The 7500-nt window shown below is 54.1% G+C and overlaps 3 non-coding genes across 3 annotated transcripts in view; all 3 read left to right on the forward strand.

Moving 5' to 3' along the window:
- The first annotated feature begins 4654 nt into the window (after nucleotides 1–4654).
- LOC126476789 (small subunit ribosomal RNA) lies at nucleotides 4655–6563 on the forward strand. The gene has a single exon (XR_007587234.1). It is a non-coding gene; the product is annotated as a small subunit ribosomal RNA (ribosomal RNA).
- A 353-nt stretch (nucleotides 6564–6916) lies between these two features.
- Nucleotides 6917–7071, forward strand: LOC126476279 (5.8S ribosomal RNA). The gene has a single exon (XR_007586835.1). It is a non-coding gene; the product is annotated as a 5.8S ribosomal RNA (ribosomal RNA).
- Nucleotides 7072–7259: 188 nt separating this feature from the next.
- LOC126476985 (large subunit ribosomal RNA) overlaps nucleotides 7260–7500 on the forward strand; it is a 4222-nt gene continuing 3981 nt past the window's right edge. The window contains exon 1 of the ribosomal RNA XR_007587401.1: nucleotides 7260–7500. This exon is cut by the window's right edge and continues 3981 nt beyond it. This is a non-coding gene — a ribosomal RNA (large subunit ribosomal RNA).

A 7500-nucleotide genomic window follows, 5' to 3' on the forward strand; every position in this document is an offset into this window, starting at 1 on the left:
TCCATCTACAGGGATCCGACGGAACTACGCCAACCATGCTGGCAAAACAGTATCGCCATCTATGCGAATCTGACAACACTAGGTCCGCCATGTCGAGCGCACCACAAAACATACCGCCATCTGTAGGTCTCCCTCAGCATGAGCTCCTGCAACGACGATACCGCCATCTATGGGACGCCAAGCCGACTAAGACATCGATGGGCCCACAGTGCCCATCTTTCGACGCCACCCACAAAGCATGCAGCCTGTGTCGACCACAGCACCCAAACGCCAGTGCCTCTGCCGCACAACGTCGTGGACCGGCAATCACACCACCCGCACCCGCTCGTGCCCCACCCCAACCGCCAAACTCGCAACGCCAGCGGATGAACGGCGGAAGTTTCCCGCACTCGTAATGTGCAATCCACACCTATAACTTGCGTTTCATGAAGAGTTATGTCCAATATGCGACATTCCCGCTGTCCCTATACATGAGCTGCGAGCTGTACCACGTACAAGCTACAGACGCGATCGCATTGCTCACTGTACTGATTCCCATGCCGAGCGATCAGCTAGGAAGCGCCCCATCCATGTCGGTACCCGTGGGCGTTGCACTCGCAGTCGCAAAAAACGTTGGGCAAATATATATCTCGGAACAGTAACGACAGTCGGAGCCTCCTGGCGTTGCACTCGCAGTCGCAAAAAACGCTGGGCAAATATATTTCTCGGAAGAGTAACGACAGTCCGAGCCTCCTGCGTGGGAAGAGTCTTTCTAGGCCCTGACCCACGGGAAGGGTTTAGCTTCCCCCATCCCGGACATTTGAAGTCGTCACACTACCGGTATTGACTAATAGACTGATTGCTGATAATCACTAGCCATACACTGGGAGAAACGGCCGACAGGGGCAGCAACATAGTGGAGCCGCAGTGTCACTAATGTACAGAGATAGAACAGTTTCGACTGGAACCAGAGTAACCGTATACACGGCACTGATTAGTAATAAATGCAGAGCCATCAGAATACAGATAATATATACAACCGTCCCTATACATGCTGAAAGACTCTGCACACAATGAGAACCACACGTCAGCCAGACACTATCACACACTACTCTCTGCCTCTAACAGGCACACACACAATATCTAACCACCAGCATGGAAGAACATCCGGTGCATCCTCTCCGCCACATTACACAATCCACACTATCATAACCAGACCGGGAGGTCCACCCAGAAAACAGAATATCCCACCCTTCCGACATCCGCCATTGCTCAGCTAAGCCACGAACACCCACACATGTCCTACACAGGGGTGCACCCAACATCACCATACTGCCTCCTGTCACAGTACACAAACAATGGCAGGAATGAAAGACACAGATCTGCCACAACCTTGGAATCGGAGCGCCGCCTGTCATGAGCCACAAGTGCATCCTGACGTGACAAATCGGATGATCCCGCAGGCATGCACTTACGATAATCACTATCAACGAACCTGCCGCCGCCCCCCCCCCCCAAATACACCTTTCCCTACAACAATGTGTACCTTAACCTAAGCTATATCGTACCTTAACCTAACCGACATTGCGCCTTAACCTAACCTACGTTGTACCTTAACCTAACCTATGTTGTACCTTAACCTAACCTATGTTGTACCTTAACCTAACCTACGTTGTGCCTTAACCTAACCTACGTTGTGCCTTAACCTAACCTACGTTGTGCCTTAACCTAACCTACGTTGTGCCTTAACCTAACCTACGTTGTGCCTTAACCTAACCTACGTTGTGCCTTAACCTAACCTACGTTGTGCCTTAACCTAACCTACGTTGTGCCTTAACCTAACCTACGTTGTGCCTTAACCTAACCTACGTTGTGCCTTAACCTAACCTACGTTGTGCCTTAACCTAACCTACGTTGTGCCTTAACCTAACCTACGTTGTGCCTTAACCTAACCTACGTTGTGCCTTAACCTAACCTACGTTGTGCCTTAACCTAACCTACGTTGTGCCTTAACCTAACCTACGTTGTGCCTTAACCTAACCTACGTTGTGCCTTAACCTAACCTACGTTGTGCCTTAACCTAACCTACGTTGTGCCTTAACCTAACCTACGTTGTGCCTTAACCTAACCTACGTTGTGCCTTAACCTAACCTACGTTGTGCCTTAACCTAACCTACGTTGTGCCTTAACCTAACCTACGTTGTGCCTTAACCTAACCTACGTTGTGCCTTAACCTAACCTACGTTGTGCCTTAACCTAACCTACGTTGTGCCTTAACCTAACCTACGTTGTGCCTTAACCTAACTTACGTTGTGCCTTAACCTAACTTACGTTGTGCCTTAACCTAACTTACGTTGTGCCTTAACCTAACCCATGTTGTGCCTTAACCTAACCCATGTTGTGCCTTAACCTAACCCATGTTGTGCCTTAACCTAACCCATGTTGTGCCTTAACGTAACCCATGTTGTGCCTTAACGTAACCCATGTTGTGCCTTAACGTAACCCATGTTGTGCCTTAACGTAACCCATGTTGTGCCTTAACGTAACCCATGTTGTGCCTTAACGTAACCCATGTTGTGCCTTAACGTAACCCATGTTGTGCCTTAACGTAACCCATGTTGTGCCTTAACGTAACCCATGTTGTGCCTTAACGTAACCCATGTTGTGCCTTAACGTAACCCATGTTGTGCCTTAACGTAACCCAATTTGTGCCTTAACGTAACCCAATTTGTGCCTTAACGTAACCCAATTTGTGCCTTAACGTAACCTAATTTGTGCCTTAACGTAACCTAATTTGTGCCTTAACGTAACCCATATTGTGCCTCAACCTAACCTATATTGCGCCTTAACCTGACGCACGTTGTCGCTGAACCTGCTCTGTAATTGTTATGCAACTCGTTAAATTAGTGTAGTGTTGCCTAACCGCAACCCTCGCAATATAGTTCGCTATTCGCACTGCCCGGTCCCCTGTGTATCGCGTCATGTTAAACACCTTGCAAGTGTTGCTGACTTTCCACATGCTCCTGCTATACACTGTAATGTGGATAGCAGCAGGACGTACATGCCCCCCCCCTTCCCCCCTGCCTTCGCAAGCTGGTCGTTGAGAAGTTTGCATGTTCAATGCCCTTCGCATGCCGACGTACTCAGCCTACGTTGTGGTACGGCCTGTCACCTGTCCGCGGATGTACGCAAAACCCACAAACTGTGCTGCACATTGGTCCGTATGTACTGAATGATACATCGTGGCACATGTGTGACCGTACGACGACTGCGCCTAGCAACGGCGGACCATACAGTCCAAATATTGTGGACGCAGCTACGTGTCGTCTCCCTTTAGGAGCTGGATTGCAGTGTGGTACGCCATTCAGACGTGTGGGAGGAACGGACGCCCTGGATGGCGATCAGCATGAGCAGTCTGTTGATGTAGTGGAGCGTGTATTCGGACGTAGTCGTCTCTTCTCACACACTGTGATAGCATGTTGCACCGCGTTCCACATCTGCGACATGCTGCAGAGGCCGGCTGACAGTCGTTCGCGCAATGGACACCGCATACGTACGGGGGCTACCTTCCACGTGTTCTCTAGGCGTGCACATGTTGTTGCGTCTATGTGGGCAGACGTAGTGTGTTGTGACACCTGACACAGGCATGCAATACTCGTTGCAAATGGCGATGGACGTCTACGTTTGCTGGTGACGTTACGCAAATGAACAACTGGTAACCCGTTGTGGTGCGGTTGTTCTCGCTAGAGGTGAATCAGTGTTGGCGACGATCGGTCGAGCTATTAACCGGTTGTTTCATGGATACCCACCATGCCCACGAACGTGAAAGGGGACCCACCATGCCCACGAACGTGAAAGGGGATCTGGGTGTGAGGCGATACGCGGCGGTGGCTGGGTGGGACCGTCCCCGGCCGGTGAGGGGGGGCCGCCCGGCGTGCTGGCAGCGCGGTGCGTGGGCGCACGCGCTACAGCCGGCTGGTGGGGGCGGCCAGTGGCAGGCGCGCCGGCCGACGGACGCGGCAGGCGGCGCAGCTGCGCGCCGGCGCCCCCTGCTCGCGGCGCCTTGCGGCCAAAGTAGGTCCTCGCGGGCCCGGTGCGAAGCGCGGTGGCCATCTGCAGTGTGCTGGTCCGATTGAGGACTGTGTGCGCTGAGGATGCGCCGCCGCCCGGCGCTCGGCGCCGCGACGCCGTCTGCTGCTCGGTCGCCCCAGCGGTTCTCGCAGGTGGTTTGTATCGCAGCTGTGCGGACGTGTTGGCGCGTGCGCTGTGCTGGGAGAGTTCGCTTCGGCACCCAAGTGGGGCTTTTGTCCTTCTGTGGCGCTGGCGTTGGAGCTGCCGGTCACCGTAGGTGGCGCGTGTTGTCTCCCGCCGGCAATGCCACGACAGCACGCTCCCGGGCCTCTGTCGGCAGCGGCAAGCTCAGTTGGGAGCACGGGTGGTCGCACCTAAAGCGTCTACTCGCCTAACTCCGGGCGATTGCGCCTCTCTCGAACCCGACCAAGTACTTAGGACGGCGCTGCGCGCCGCCGGGACCTGAGAGGGTTTCGAGGTGTGTTGTGCAGGGGAGCTCAGCCTCCTCCTGTTTGCAGAATAATTGAGCGGACGCTTGCGTGTTCGCGCGGGCCCCCGGGACACACTCCCGGGCGGCCGGCTGCTCAGCTCTAGTTGACGCAGCTCCCTGGTTGATCCTGCCAGTAGTCATATGCTTGTCTCAAAGATTAAGCCATGCATGTCTCAGTACAAGCCGCATTAAGGTGAAACCGCGAATGGCTCATTAAATCAGTTATGGTTCCTTAGATCGTACCCACGTTACTTGGATAACTGTGGTAATTCTAGAGCTAATACATGCAAACAGAGTCCCGACCAGAGATGGAAGGGACGCTTTTATTAGATCAAAACCAATCGGTCGGCTCGTCCGGTCCGTTTGCCTTGGTGACTCTGAATAACTTTGGGCTGATCGCACGGTCCTCGTACCGGCGACGCATCTTTCAAATGTCTGCCTTATCAACTGTCGATGGTAGGTTCTGCGCCTACCATGGTTGTAACGGGTAACGGGGAATCAGGGTTCGATTCCGGAGAGGGAGCCTGAGAAACGGCTACCACATCCAAGGAAGGCAGCAGGCGCGCAAATTACCCACTCCCGGCACGGGGAGGTAGTGACGAAAAATAACGATACGGGACTCATCCGAGGCCCCGTAATCGGAATGAGTACACTTTAAATCCTTTAACGAGTATCTATTGGAGGGCAAGTCTGGTGCCAGCAGCCGCGGTAATTCCAGCTCCAATAGCGTATATTAAAGTTGTTGCGGTTAAAAAGCTCGTAGTTGGATTTGTGTCCCACGCTGTTGGTTCACCGCCCGTCGGTGTTTAACTGGCATGTATCGTGGGACGTCCTGCCGGTGGGGCGAGCCGAAGGCGTGCGACCGCCTCGTGCGTGCTCGTGCGTCCCGAGGCGGACCCCGTTGAAATCCTACCAGGGTGCTCTTTATTGAGTGTCTCGGTGGGCCGGCACGTTTACTTTGAACAAATTAGAGTGCTTAAAGCAGGCAAGCCCGCCTGAATACTGTGTGCATGGAATAATGGAATAGGACCTCGGTTCTATTTTGTTGGTTTTCGGAACCCGAGGTAATGATTAATAGGGACAGGCGGGGGCATTCGTATTGCGACGTTAGAGGTGAAATTCTTGGATCGTCGCAAGACGAACAGAAGCGAAAGCATTTGCCAAGTATGTTTTCATTAATCAAGAACGAAAGTTAGAGGTTCGAAGGCGATCAGATACCGCCCTAGTTCTAACCATAAACGATGCCAGCCAGCGATCCGCCGCAGTTCCTCCGATGACTCGGCGGGCAGCCTCCGGGAAACCAAAGCTTTTGGGTTCCGGGGGAAGTATGGTTGCAAAGCTGAAACTTAAAGGAATTGACGGAAGGGCACCACCAGGAGTGGAGCCTGCGGCTTAATTTGACTCAACACGGGAAACCTCACCAGGCCCGGACACCGGAAGGATTGACAGATTGATAGCTCTTTCTTGATTCGGTGGGTGGTGGTGCATGGCCGTTCTTAGTTGGTGGAGCGATTTGTCTGGTTAATTCCGATAACGAACGAGACTCTAGCCTGCTAACTAGTCGCGTGACATCCTTCGTGCTGTCAGCGATTACTTTTCTTCTTAGAGGGACAGGCGGCTTCTAGCCGCACGAGATTGAGCAATAACAGGTCTGTGATGCCCTTAGATGTTCTGGGCCGCACGCGCGCTACACTGAAGGAATCAGCGTGTCTTCCTAGGCCGAAAGGTCGGGGTAACCCGCTGAACCTCCTTCGTGCTAGGGATTGGGGCTTGCAATTGTTCCCCATGAACGAGGAATTCCCAGTAAGCGCGAGTCATAAGCTCGCGTTGATTACGTCCCTGCCCTTTGTACACACCGCCCGTCGCTACTACCGATTGAATGATTTAGTGAGGTCTTCGGACTGGTACGCGGCATTGACTCTGTCGTTGCCGATGCTACCGGAAAGATGACCAAACTTGATCATTTAGAGGAAGTAAAAGTCGTAACAAGGTTTCCGTAGGTGAACCTGCGGAAGGATCATTACCGACTAGACTGCATGTCTTTCGATGTGCGTGTCGTGTCGCGCAACACGCAGCTACCTGTACGGCTCGCAGTAGCCGTGCGCCGCGTGCGGAACCACGCGTTCGTCTCAAAACTAACGGCAATGTTGTGTGGTACGAGCGCTGAAGCGCTGGAGCGGCTGGCCTGCGGCACCTGGCGCCTGGCGCCGGTTTTGAATGACTTTCGCCCGACTGCCTGTCCGCTCCGGTGTGGAGCCGTACGACGCCCATCGGCCGTGAGGCCGTTGGACACTGAACGCTGGAACAGGGCCGCCACACGCCTCAGTCCCGCCTATGCAACTGTCTCGAAAGAGATGGTGGAAACTATGAAAAGATCACCCAGGACGGTGGATCACTCGGCTCGTGGGTCGATGAAGAACGCAGCAAATTGCGCGTCGACATGTGAACTGCAGGACACATGAACATCGACGTTTCGAACGCACATTGCGGTCCATGGATTCCGTTCCCGGGCCACGTCTGGCTGAGGGTCGGCTACGTATACTGAAGCGCGCGGCGTTTGCCCCGCTTCGCTGACCTGGGAGTGTCGTGGCCGCCTGTGGGGCCGGCCGCGTCTCCTTAAACGTGCGATGCGCGCCCGTCGCCTGGCGGTTCGCATACCGGTACTTACTCGGTAGCGTGCACAGCCGGCTGGCGGCGTGGCGTGCGACACCTCGTACAACGACCTCAGAGCAGGCGAGACTACCCGCTGAATTTAAGCATATTACTAAGCGGAGGAAAAGAAACTAACAAGGATTCCCCCAGTAGCGGCGAGCGAACAGGGAAGAGTCCAGCACCGAACCCCGCAGGCGGCCGCCTGTCGTGGCATGTGGTGTTTGGGAGGGTCCACTACCCCGACGCCTCGCGCCGAGCCCAAGTCCAACTTGAATGAGGCCACGGCCCGTAGAGGGTGCCAGGCCCGT

This window comes from Schistocerca serialis, chromosome 4 (genome assembly GCF_023864345.2).
Source record: "Schistocerca serialis cubense isolate TAMUIC-IGC-003099 chromosome 4, iqSchSeri2.2, whole genome shotgun sequence".
In the NCBI taxonomy this organism is placed as follows: Eukaryota; Metazoa; Arthropoda; class Insecta; order Orthoptera; family Acrididae; genus Schistocerca; species Schistocerca serialis.